At 47.5% G+C, this 11,792-nt stretch overlaps 1 pseudogene; it reads left to right on the top strand.

The window, feature by feature from the left end:
• The first annotated feature begins 2,258 nt into the window (after window positions 1–2,258).
• LOC119250986 (iron-sulfur cluster co-chaperone protein HscB-like) lies at window positions 2,259–11,117 on the top strand (annotated as a pseudogene).
• Window positions 11,118–11,792: the final 675 nt, after the last annotated feature.

Raw genomic sequence — 11,792 nt, 5'->3', positions numbered from 1 at the left:
GAACAGGCGAATTGCCTGAATACACTGAGGAGGGGAGCAGCAGGGAGACTGGACAGGTCTGCATGTGGGTTTCTCCCTGGCGGGGGAGTTGGGCCCCCTCCTGTCCTTCTGGCTTGGCATCCTTGTTTCCCACCCGTGTCTTCACACTGGGAGGTGCATGGGTCTGCTCAGTGGCCCCACCTGGTAGCTTTCTTCAGCTCAGCTTCTTGTCAATTTGGGTCCACCTGCTGCTGCATTTCGGGAGTCATGGAATGTTCTTTCTTGGACCATCTCACAACGCTTAGGCTCACCCTGCATTTCATTTTTATTCTTCCAATAATAATGATGTCCAGTGTCTGCACATGTCTACAAGCGATGGGGTCTCCTCTGAGATGTGGCTACGGGGCTCCTTTGCCCACTGTGTATTGGGGTCTTGAGAACCTGCCTCAGTCCAAGGCACGCCCTGGTGGGACCCATAGGAAAGGGTCAGCAAAAGCCAGACAAGTCTGGGAGGAAAAAGAGCAACATCCAAATCAAGATAAAAGCTGCCATTGTTGGGGCCTCCTTGGTGGTTTGTAAGGGCCAGGAAGGAAGACCACACTGCAGGTTTTCTATGATCCAGCAGACCGGGTAAAGGAGGAATCAGAGTCCTCAGTGGTTTGTAGGTTTTTATTGGGATTACCAGGTATATGGCAGGCAGGGGTGCTGAGGGCACGGGGGCTGGTAGGCCTCCCAGCCCCCCAGCAAATCTTCACTCTGGGCTCTCTGGCCTTCTCTCAGCTTCTGCTTCTCTTGCTTCTTTCTCAGCTTCTCTTTTGACTTCTCTGCTTCTTTCCTGGATTCTCCTGGCATCCTCATGATGCCGCCCTTAAAAAGCCCAGCCTTAGTCCAGGTGAATCCCATCTACCTATGCCCACACCCTATTCCAGGTGCCCGCCATTAGGCATGCATTCAGGACTGCAAGGATCCATCATCTATCCTGATGGCGGGAGGGCAGAAAAGCCTGACATTTTCCTTACCCTACAGTGGTGTAGGCAGTTGAGTGCCGCACTGTGAAGCTGTCCACAGCCTCTGCAGTACCAGTTCGATCCTGGCCAGCCAGCGAGGGTCCCACATGGCGAGCAGACCTCTCCTGTCTCACCTGCTGCTCCCCTCAGCAGTGTATCTCAGTCCGTCAGCCTCTTCTGTTCCCCACTCTGTCTCTGGTGAATCCTCTCACCTTCCCGCGCTTCTGACCTGTACCTCGGTTCTTGTATAAATAAATAAAATCTTTTTTTTTAAAAGCTGCCACTGTAACTTACCCAGTTCTCTCCCCCCCATCTCTTTCAACCTGTCCAAGGCCAGGAAGCAGGGCAGCCTCTTCACCTGTCTCTCTGCTCCACGTGCCTCCTCCAGGCCTCCTCCTGTTTCCATCCTGCGTTCCTCCTCTCCAGTCTCCTCTGCAGCTTCCCCTTCTCCCTGCACAACTCCTCCCTCCTGGTCTGGGGCAGAGAACCTGGAACCTCCCCTTTTCTTGGGGACCACCCTGTTACAATAGGAGTCCCTCCAATTCCATGCATTTGGTTGTCAATGGTAATTGACACGTGGCTGAATAGTGTTCTGTTGTGTGGACAGACCACGTCTTGTTGACCTTGGGCCTCTCAGTGGGCACGCAGCCTGCTGCCTTGGCTTAGGTGTATTTGGTTATAAGCGTGTGGAGGAGGCGATCTGGGGCATCTGTAGGGTAAGGAAAAATGTCAGGCTTTTCTGCCCTCCTGCCATCAGGATAGATGATGGATCCTTGCAGTCCTGAATGCATGCCTGATGGCGGGCACCTGGATAGGGTGTGGGCCTGTGTAGATGGGATTCACCTGGGCTAGAAGCTGCATTTATAAGGGCAGCGCCACGGGGATGCCAAAGAAGGAGAATGAGAGAAGCTGAAGAGAGAAAGAAGAGAAGCAGAAGACAGAGAGAGCGCCAGAGAGAGCTCAGATAGAGTGAGGACTTGCTGGGGGCTGGGAGGACTGCCAGCCTCCCGGCCCCCCAGTGCCCCTGCCTGCCATGTGCCTGGTAAATCTAAATAAAAGACCTGCAAAATCCACTGAGGACTCTGACTCCTCCTTTACCCACTCTGCTAGATCAGAAAACCTGCTCTGTGGTCTTCCTGTTCCTCCAATTGGCATAAGTTGGCAAGATGATCCATGCAGACGGGTATGGAGCCCTCCGAAGACCTGGAGGGACTGAGGAGTAACAGACTATGTGTGCCTGTGACGACGCTGGTGGCGCCATGGTGGCACGGGATGGACAAGGTCCGGAAGCTGCGGGATGAGACCTCGCATGGAGGAGATGCCGGGGAGAACCAGCCAATGACCCCCGAGGCAGCAAGAGTCATCGGGGAAAGAGAGGATCACGATTGGAGCTCACCAGTGCTGATGCAGGGAGAGGTCTAATGGACTTGGACTGGTGAACTTGACTGATAATTCCACCAGAAGGCAGAGGAACCTTGGCAGGTTAAGTTTTTGGGACCCTGGGGGAGGATGCTATCGTTTGTAAACCCCAAGAGAGGGAATCTGGGGGTGGCCAGTAGGCCTTTGTGGCCAAAGCTTCTATGGTATGCCCCAGCAGGCTAGCAGAGGAGAGAGGAGAAAAGCCAACTTGAGGAAGGCAAAAGCTGGTACTGATGTTAAGTTTGGGAAGCCCTGAGCGGCTGTTAAGCACTAAGTAAGCTGAGGAAGGCCAGTGAGTCTCATAAAATCACCAATGGGTGATGCCCTGCTCATTCTCGAGTGAGGGTGAGGAGCTGAGGAACCCGTTCTTGGGGGAATGGTGGGGAACGTGGCTTGGGGTGGAGCCCAAGCCAAAGAGGGACCCGAGAGAAGCTGCATATAGAGTTTGGATCCCCGACCCATGTGCTTGTGCAGTGGGTTGGCCTGAGTGCAGGGGTCTGTGTGTCGCATTGGTGGCTATGAAAGTCGAGTGTTGGAGTGACAGCAGACAGAAACCCTGAAGGTTGGGTGATTACCCCAAACAGTAGAGAAACCCCAATCCAGGAGTGAGTGCATCCTGGGGGTGGATGCCATGTGTGGCTTGTAGCCAAGACTACAGCCAGAGAAGGTCAGGAAGCCTGACGGCTCCTGGCATGTGACAAATGTCTGAGTGATTGCCCCTCCCTCGTATGAGCAGTGCCTTTGGCAGCAGAAGTGGTGAATCATCTGCTGGTACCAATAATTATCTTTTGCCACTAGGTTGGTGCCCTGTCTGGACTTACTTGTGTTCTGTTGTTTGTGATATGTGATGTATTTCATTTACTTTCGTGGGCCATGGCTGCAGTGTTCATATTGCCAAGAGACATGTGTTTATGACTTGTATATTGAGACTGATAAAGACTATATGGCAGAAAACCCTGAGGGGGTGGACTGTAGGGTAAGGAAAAATGTCAGGCTTTTCTGCCCTCCTGCCATCAGGACAGATGATGGATCCTTGCGGTCCTGAATGAATACTTGATGGCGGGCACCAGGAATAGGGTGTGGGCATAGGTAGATGGGATTCACCTGGGCTAAGACTGTGTTTATAAGGGCAGTGTCACAGGGACGCCAGCAGAAGCCGAGAACGAACAGAAGCTGAGAGAAGAAGAAGAGAAGCAGAGAGAATGCCAGAGAGAGCCCAGATAGAGTGAGGACTTGCTGGGGGCTGGGAGGACTGCCAGCCTCCCGGCCCCCCAGCACCCATGCCTGCCATATGCCTGGTAAATCTAAATAAAAGACCTGAAAAAGCCACTGAGGACTCTGACTCCTCCTTTACCTGGTCTGCTGGATCAGAAAACCTGCTCTGTGATCTTCCTGCCCCTACAGCATGAATCATTGTCAAAGACAGTAAAAATGGTAAAAGGTATAGACAGGAAAGAAATGTTTTGGCCCTAAGAACTGTGGAGAACAAGCTGCCCTGGACCAGCTGTGGTTGGAAACCGTAACCTAACACAGGGGATACCTGTTTGCGGCAGCAGTACATTCCCTGGTGTATGCGAAAGGTCAATTTCACAGGCCGTGCGGAGGTTAGGTATTTCTAGTTTAGAGTTAGACTTCAGTAGAACTAACATAGATTTGATGAATTGCTTTAGGCCACTTTGAAGTAATTGATAAATTAGCCCAATTCAGTGCTAAGGACATAGGCTGATTTTAGTAAAAAAATATAGAATAGGACTTTCATGCCCACTCTGACACTAGGAAAGGTCAATAGAGTGCTTAATTGTTACTGAATGTTGTGCTGTCTTAAATAATTGATCATGTTAGAGAATGAGCTGTACCTAGGAAACCAGTTGTCCCTGATGTTTTTTTCAGGTAATCAAAGAAATGCCCTTTTGATATGAGACCAAGGGAGACTCTAGATATTCATGAGAAAACATGTACTGATTGTCTTTGTTCTACTTCAATGCTTATGTTGATGTAATCTCACCGCTCCCCTTAAGGTATAAATAAAAGACCGGTGAGACCCTCAGTAGGAGAACTTGCATGAGAAAAGGTGTCTGTGTCTGCTTCATCTCCACTTCCCCTCAGCCCCCCTAGATTTCACCGAAGCCATCCTCTCCTTTCTGAGATCCCTGACACGACATTCTGCTGGATCTGGCCTCCAGCAGGTGGCTGCCGAACAGGGACCTGAGAGGTAAGTTTCTTTCCTTTTCCGGGACGGTTAGGCTCTGCTCGTGGGTAAGGTGTGTACCGGAGCAGTAATTCAGAACAGAGAAGTCGAGTGGGTGTCTTATCTATTGAGAAGTTATGGGCCATCCTGAGTCTAAGGAAAGAGGACTCTTTATTGATATCATTAAGCATACACTTGCTAAGAGAGGCGTTAAGACCTCTCATGCACTATTGGCTAGCTTCTAACTTTTGTTGAGATGTGTTGTCCTTGGTTTCCAAGGGATGGAACTCTGGATGCAAAAACCTGGGCCAGAGTAGGAGAGGAAATGACAACCTATTATACTCTCCATGGACCCGAGAAGGTACTCATAGATGCATTTTCACTCTATAAGACATGCTAGATCAAGGATCTGAATTGGAAAAAAAACAAATAAAAAACTCAGGGGATCACGACTGTCCATGCCTGGTGCCTCTTTAACCATACAGGGCATCAAAGAACCCAAAGCTGACAGCCCTGTATTTTTTTTTTTTGACAGCCCTGTATTAACAAAACAATTGCCTGAGCAATTAGACTGGCTAAGCCTGGCTGAAGGCGAAACAAAAGACGCAAAACCAAAAGTGAAAGAAAAATAGTCTATAGTGTTGAAGGAAGTGATCAGGATTCTTCAGATGATGAAATAGTTTTTCAAAGGTCAGAAAATAGTTCCCGCGCCAATGCAGACCTCCTAGCGAGGGCGTCGGCTCCTAATTATGAAACCAGTCTAAATTCTGAACTGCCCCCCAGCCTGGACTTGGCTGAGATCATTAACAGATATGTCAGTGACTTAGCCAAAGGAAAGACAGATCTCAAGCCTTATTCCTGTAATGTTCAATCAATTCCTCCACATTGAGACCACAAACTTTAACAGGGTGGTCCCAGGAAAGGGGGAGGTTCCCTTCCCCACCCAATGGAGTGTGGAGCTGAGCAGGAGAGAGGAGAAGCTGAAGAAGAGACTGAGGAAGGAAGCAAGATGGAGCCAGAAGGAGACCTGGAGGAGGCGCATGGAGCTTAGAGACACGTGAAAAAACTGCGCTTGTCTTTTGGTCGTGGGCTGGGTGGGTGAGAACAGTGTGAGACCCGTGGGGAGGTGACAATGGCAGCTTTTCTTGATGTTGATTTTGCTCTTTTCCTTCCAGACTTGTCTGGTTGTTTCTGACCCTTTTCTGTGGGTCCCTACTGGAAGATGCTTTAGACTTGTGGCAGGCTTTGGGGCCTTGTTCTGGGCTGATCCCACATGGATGGACTTTTACCCATGAAGGGATGGGTAACTTTGGGTGCTTGATTTAAAAACTAGATTCTTTGCCTTTCCTGTATTGTTTCCTAATTGTATTAAGATCCTTCCCATTAAAGTCTCATATGTTTTGTGTTGATGTGGCGGATGGCAGAACCCATTTAGAATAGGCAGTTTGTGGGGTTTGGGCTGTCCCTCTCCCTGTCCTATAACAATTTTTACCTTTGGTGCTTTCCTGTACTTAATGTTGATAGCCAACTTGAGGAATGAAATGTTCGGCACGGTAAAGAAAAGGAGAGCCAGGCTAAATTTCTCAAAGGGAGTAAGTTTATTGCGCCCCGGGTGGACCTCACACACCCAAGGTGGGGGTCAGTGAAGCTGCGCACGTTGTTAGGGGGAAGCAGGGTTTTATAGGGTACGGAGGGGTCAGGTGGAAGTTGGGTTCCTATTGTGGGAAAAATTTGTAGGGTGTGAAAAGTTTCCTGGGGCAGGTAGAGGTCTTTTGAGAAGAGACTCGTAGGGGAGGAGGGAGGCTCATTGTCTGAGTCCTCCAGGCAGGTATCCGCATTCCTGCCCCCCAGGTGGGCTTCCTGGTAGCCTTTTGCATTCCAGCCACCTGCATGGACCTTTCCAGGAACCTCATTGGGAGCCCCTCCCCTTTGAGCTTTTAAAAGAATTAAAAAAGGCAACCATTGATTATGGAACTACTTCCCCTTATACTATATACCTATAGAATCAGTGGCCAATCGATTGATTTCTCACTCCTCATGATTGGCAAATGACAGCAAGATCTAGTCTGCCTGCAGGTGTTTTTTTTTTTTTTTAAAAGATTTATTTAATTTATTTATACAAGCACTGGGTATAGTCAGAAGCTCGGGGAGGGTGAGAGAATTCCCAGAGCCAGAGCGGGGAGCAGAACAGACAGACTGATGAAGTACACTGCTGAGGGGAGCAGCGGGTGCAGCAGGGCGAGGTCTGCATGCCATGTGGGACCCTCGCCCGGTAGCCGGGGATCGAACCGGCACTGCAGAGCCTGCGGGCAGCTTCACAATCCAGTGTTCAACTCGCTGCACCACCGGGGAAGCCCATGGAGACGTTTTCTTGCTGTGGAATGCAAACTATGAGGAGGAGGCACGGAGACTAGTAAATAAACATAATAGGGAAGCAAAAAGGAAAAAAAGATGAAATTCGCTTGAAATGGTTATGGGCCAAGATGATTGGCATGAAAATAGTGCTCAAATCCGGATTCCATCAGCAGCCTTCCATATTGTGCATGAGGCTGCAGTTCTTGCATGGACCCAGTTACCAGCCGGTGAAATGAAAATCTCTGGTCTTAGTAATAGCAAACAGGGACCCGAGGAAACTTACCAAGATTTTTTGTCACGGCTGATGGATGCTGTCTACAAAACTATTCATAATGAGGAGGCAGCTCAAATGCTAATAAAACAGCTGGCTTTTGAAAATGCTTTGATCTCATGTCAGACATTAAGAAGACCAATTCAAAGAACAGGCGACCTTAATGAATATGTCCTTAAAGAATATGTCTGAGTCTGTTCAGAAGTCACACCATCTTACCTTCAAGGAGTGGCTATAGCGGCTGCCTTAGAGGGACAGACCAGCAGCCAGTGGTTCGCCTCCATTCATAGACAAAAGGGCGAACAAACAAACAATGGTGGTGCCAAAACTTTTGGTACCTGTTTTTCTTGCGGACAACAGGGGCACTTCAGCAGAAATTGCCCCAATAAACCAGTCTCTGGGCCTCCATCAACCTTGTTTCAACAGTTTAATAAGCCATTTGCAGCCAATAATAGTGTGGCTCCTTTGAATGTAACGCCTCCAAAAGGTCTTTGTCCTCCATGCAATAAAGGATTTCATGGGGTAAAGCACTGTCGATGCAAATTTCATAAAACGGCACTTTACTGCCACCTCATGGACAATCTATTTGCTGCACCGCCCTGACTGGTTTTTCAAACAATAACTTGCAGTCGGGAAACTGGGTGAGGGGCCCAGCCAGGCTCCTCAAATAATTGGGGACTTGAATGGCCAGAGCGGAAAGTAGTCTCTGATTTCGCCCGCACGACTTCAACCAGAGCAGGCCTGGACTGGCCTTCCACCTCCACAGGACGTTACCTCCTGATCAATCATATACTGCGGCAGTGACGGAAGTGTATGGGCCCCTCCTGCCTGACACAGTGGGGCTGGTATTTGGCCGGGGCTCTACCTCATTGCAAGTCATTAAAGTAATATCTGCTGTTATTAACTCAAATTTTACCGATGAAATAAAAGTCATAACTGGAGCCTCCAGGAAAAACATACAAATTCGCCCCGGTACAAAAAGTTGCTCAATTGCTTTTGTTTGCCCATGGTATCGATTGACAATAAAACTGCATCCAACAGATACCATCTCACACCAGTGAGAATGGCACATATTAAAAAAACTAGCAACAACAAATGTTGGCGAGGATGTGGAGAAAAAGGAACTCTCCTGCACTGCTGGTGGGAGTGCAAACTGGTCCAACCACTATGGAAAGCTGTCATGTAGCTAACAGGGCCAAAACAACAGCCACCAGCACCTGTCAAGCACTGAGTCTTGAAAAGACAGAGCACCAGCAATCAGTACACAATTCCAAGTGGACCAGGCTACAACCAGAACTTTGCAATGCCGTTGCCCAGCATTGGGTACACAAGAAAGCTGTGTGGAATTCCTCAACCTACTAAAGATAGAGCTTCCATATGATCCAGCAATTCCACTCCCAGGTATTTTCCAAAGGACACAGAAACATCAATTCCAAAGAGCACCTGCACCCCTATGTTTATAGCAGCACAATTTACAATAGCTAAATTTTGGAAACAACCCAAATGCCAAAAATAGATGACTGGATCAAGAAGATGTGGTACATATACACCATGGAATATTACTCAGCATTCAAAAAAGATAAACACATGCAAATTGCAGCAACATGGATGGAGCTGGAAGGGATCATGCTCAGCGAAATAAGCCAGAAAGAAAAGAAAAATACCGGATGGTCTCACTCATAACAGGAATCTAGAAAACCTAAATAAGGGATCAGGAAAAGAATAACTGTAAGAAAGAAAAAAATCAAAATCAACAAACAACTATGAACCAGAGACACACTTTGGGGAGGGGGAAAGGAGTGATTGGGGTCAAAATCAGGGGGTTGCAATTGTATGGGGAATATAAAAATAAATTTATAAATAAAAAAATTGCATCCAATACGTCAAAAGGGATTCAGGTTTTGCATCCAGTGACGCGGCTTTTTTGGGTCCAACAAATCAAAGACACTAGACCGACCAAAATTATAAAAATTCGAGAAAAAGCAATGGAAGGATTGCTAGATACAGGTGCCGATGTTACTTGTGTAGCGGGACACGATTGGCCTAGTGCCTGGCCTACTAAGACCACGTCCGATTCTCTGATTGGCTTAGGATCCGCAAACAATGTGCTAAAAGCTCTCAAATTTTAAATTGGAATGATGGAGAAATATCTGGGACTTTTCAACCTTATGTCATGCCATCTCTTCCTATGACATTATGGAGGAGATATTCTCTCCCAGATGGGGGTGCTTTTATTTAGCCCCAATGATAAAGTTACTGCTCAGATGTTACCAATGGGTTTTCATCCAGATCAAGGTCTAGGACAGAGACTGGAGGGACGCGGGTTTCCCATTGAGGTGACTCAAGAGAGCCAGGACAAGGTTTGGGGTACAATTCAAATTTATGAAGGGGGCCATTGCAAAGGTTACAGCCGACCCAATTGTCTGGAAGAGTGATGAGCCAGTTTGGGTTGAGCAATGGCCCCTGATAGAAGAAAAGATTCAGACTGTAACTACTTTATTCAGGAAACATTTAAAAAAGTGACATATTCGCCCTACAACCAGCCCTTGGAACACTCCTATATTGTGATAAGAAAGAAATCAGAAAATGGAGAGGCTGTTTCAAGACTTCAGAGCAATAACTGTTACTATGCAAGATATGGGAAGTTTACAACCAGAATTGCCATCGCCTGTGGCCATCCCCAAAAATGATCATGTTATTGTTACTGATTTACAAGATTGCTTCTTTACCATTCCTCTGTCTCCCCAAGACTGCGAAAGATTTGCATCTAGTGTCCCTCTGTAATTTAAGGAGGCCATTTCAGGGATATGAATGGACAGTTCTTCCCCAAGGCATGAAAAACAGTCCGACTTTATGTCAACAAAATATGTAGACATGGTTCTGTCATCCTTTAGGGATCAGTATCCTTCCATTTACTGTGTTCATTATATGGACGACATACTAATCAGTAACGCCCAAGTAGATCTGTTAAATCAGGCCTTGACGCGTCTGGTGGATTTATTGCAGAGTTTTGGACTTGTAGTAGCACCAGAAAAAAATCCAAACATCTCTGCCAAATTAATTTTTGGGAAGGGTCATTTGTTCTTTAACTGTGTTACCCACAAAAACTGCAGCTGCGAAAAGACTCTTTACAAACGTCAAATGATTTCCAGAAACTACTTGGAGACATAAATTAGATTCGAGCTCATTTGAACTGACAACTGCTGATTTAAGCCCACTGTTTGATGTGTTAAAAGGTTTGTTCTAAGATGTGGGGCTGGAGGGGGGGGGGCCCTGCTCGTGCGTGGGGGTTCTAGCCAGCGGGAGCCCCTGGAAGAGGACCGCTAAGCTGCCATTCGGCGTCGCCGGCGGGAAGCAGCTCAGCCGGTGCTGGGAACTGCGGCAGCCCGGCGGGCCCCGTGAGGAAAGACGGGCCTTCTGCCCGCAGTGCCGGGCACTGCAACCCCTGACCCGACTCAGGACTACTTCAGGCCTCTTGGATTGCAACCTTTCCTCAGAGTTGACACTGCAAAGCTCCAGCACAGACTGAAAAAGGAGTTCTCAAGAAGCATTCGACCCTGGTGATGATGCCTATAAGACTCTTCTGGTCCCCCTGAGCAGGGGACTATATCTTCTAAAGCTCCGTGGAGTAGAGATTCCTGAAGGGACAGATTATGAAATGGACAGGCAATTCTCATGGAAATAATGGAAATCAATGAAAAACTTGCAGAAATGCAAAGTGAAGCTGCCGTGAAGAGATTGAATCTATTGTCAGAGCTAAACAGAAAGAGCTGACTGATAATGTAAGCAGAGCTTTTGAACAAGATGATTTTGAAAAAGCCAAGGAAATTTTAACAAAGATGAAATACTTTTCAAACGTGGAAGAACAGATCAAGTTAAAGAAGATTCCCCTCTAATTGTTGCTAATTTTAAAGTTTTTAAATAAAGTTCTTGCATATTTCAAAAAAAAAAAAAAAAGGTGATTCTAATCCAAACTCCCCTAGGCAGTTAACACCAGAAGCTGCACAAGCCTTACAAAATGTAAATGCTGTGTTGAACAATCAGCAACTATTAAGGCTAGATTATACCAAGCCATGGGAATTCATAATCTTAGCCACCCCACACATGCCACCGGAATTTTGTGGCAAAAGGGCCATAGGAATGGTTGCAATTACCAGTCACAGCAAAGAAGGTTGTTTGTCCCTATGCCTCTCTAGTAGCTGTGTTCATTGTTAAAGGAAGGCATAAGAGCATTGAACTTTTTGGCCAAGAATTCCCCTGTTCTCATTTAACAGGGTGGTCCCCGGAAAGGGGGAGGTTCCAGGTTTCCTGCCCCACCCAAGGGAGGTGGAGCTGAGCAGGGAGAGAAGAAGCTGCAGAGGAGACTAAAGAAGGAGGAAGCACAATGAGATCCAGAAGGAGACCTGGAGGAGGCACATGGAGCCAAGAGACACGTGAAGAAACTACACTGCCTTTTGGTCGTGGACTGAGTGACACAGATGTGGGTGAGAGACCCGTGGGAGGTGACAATGGCGGTTTTGTCTTGATTTTGATTTTGCTCTTTTCCTTCCAGACTTGTCTGGTTGTTTCTGAT

Source organism: Talpa occidentalis, unplaced genomic scaffold (genome assembly GCF_014898055.3).
Source record: "Talpa occidentalis isolate TD23 unplaced genomic scaffold, MPIMG_talOcc4v2.1 talOcc4.1923, whole genome shotgun sequence".
NCBI lineage: Eukaryota > Metazoa > Chordata > Mammalia > Eulipotyphla > Talpidae > Talpa > Talpa occidentalis.
The sequence above is the reverse complement of the archived record's forward strand: the minus strand, read 5'-3'. Positions and strand labels throughout refer to the sequence as shown.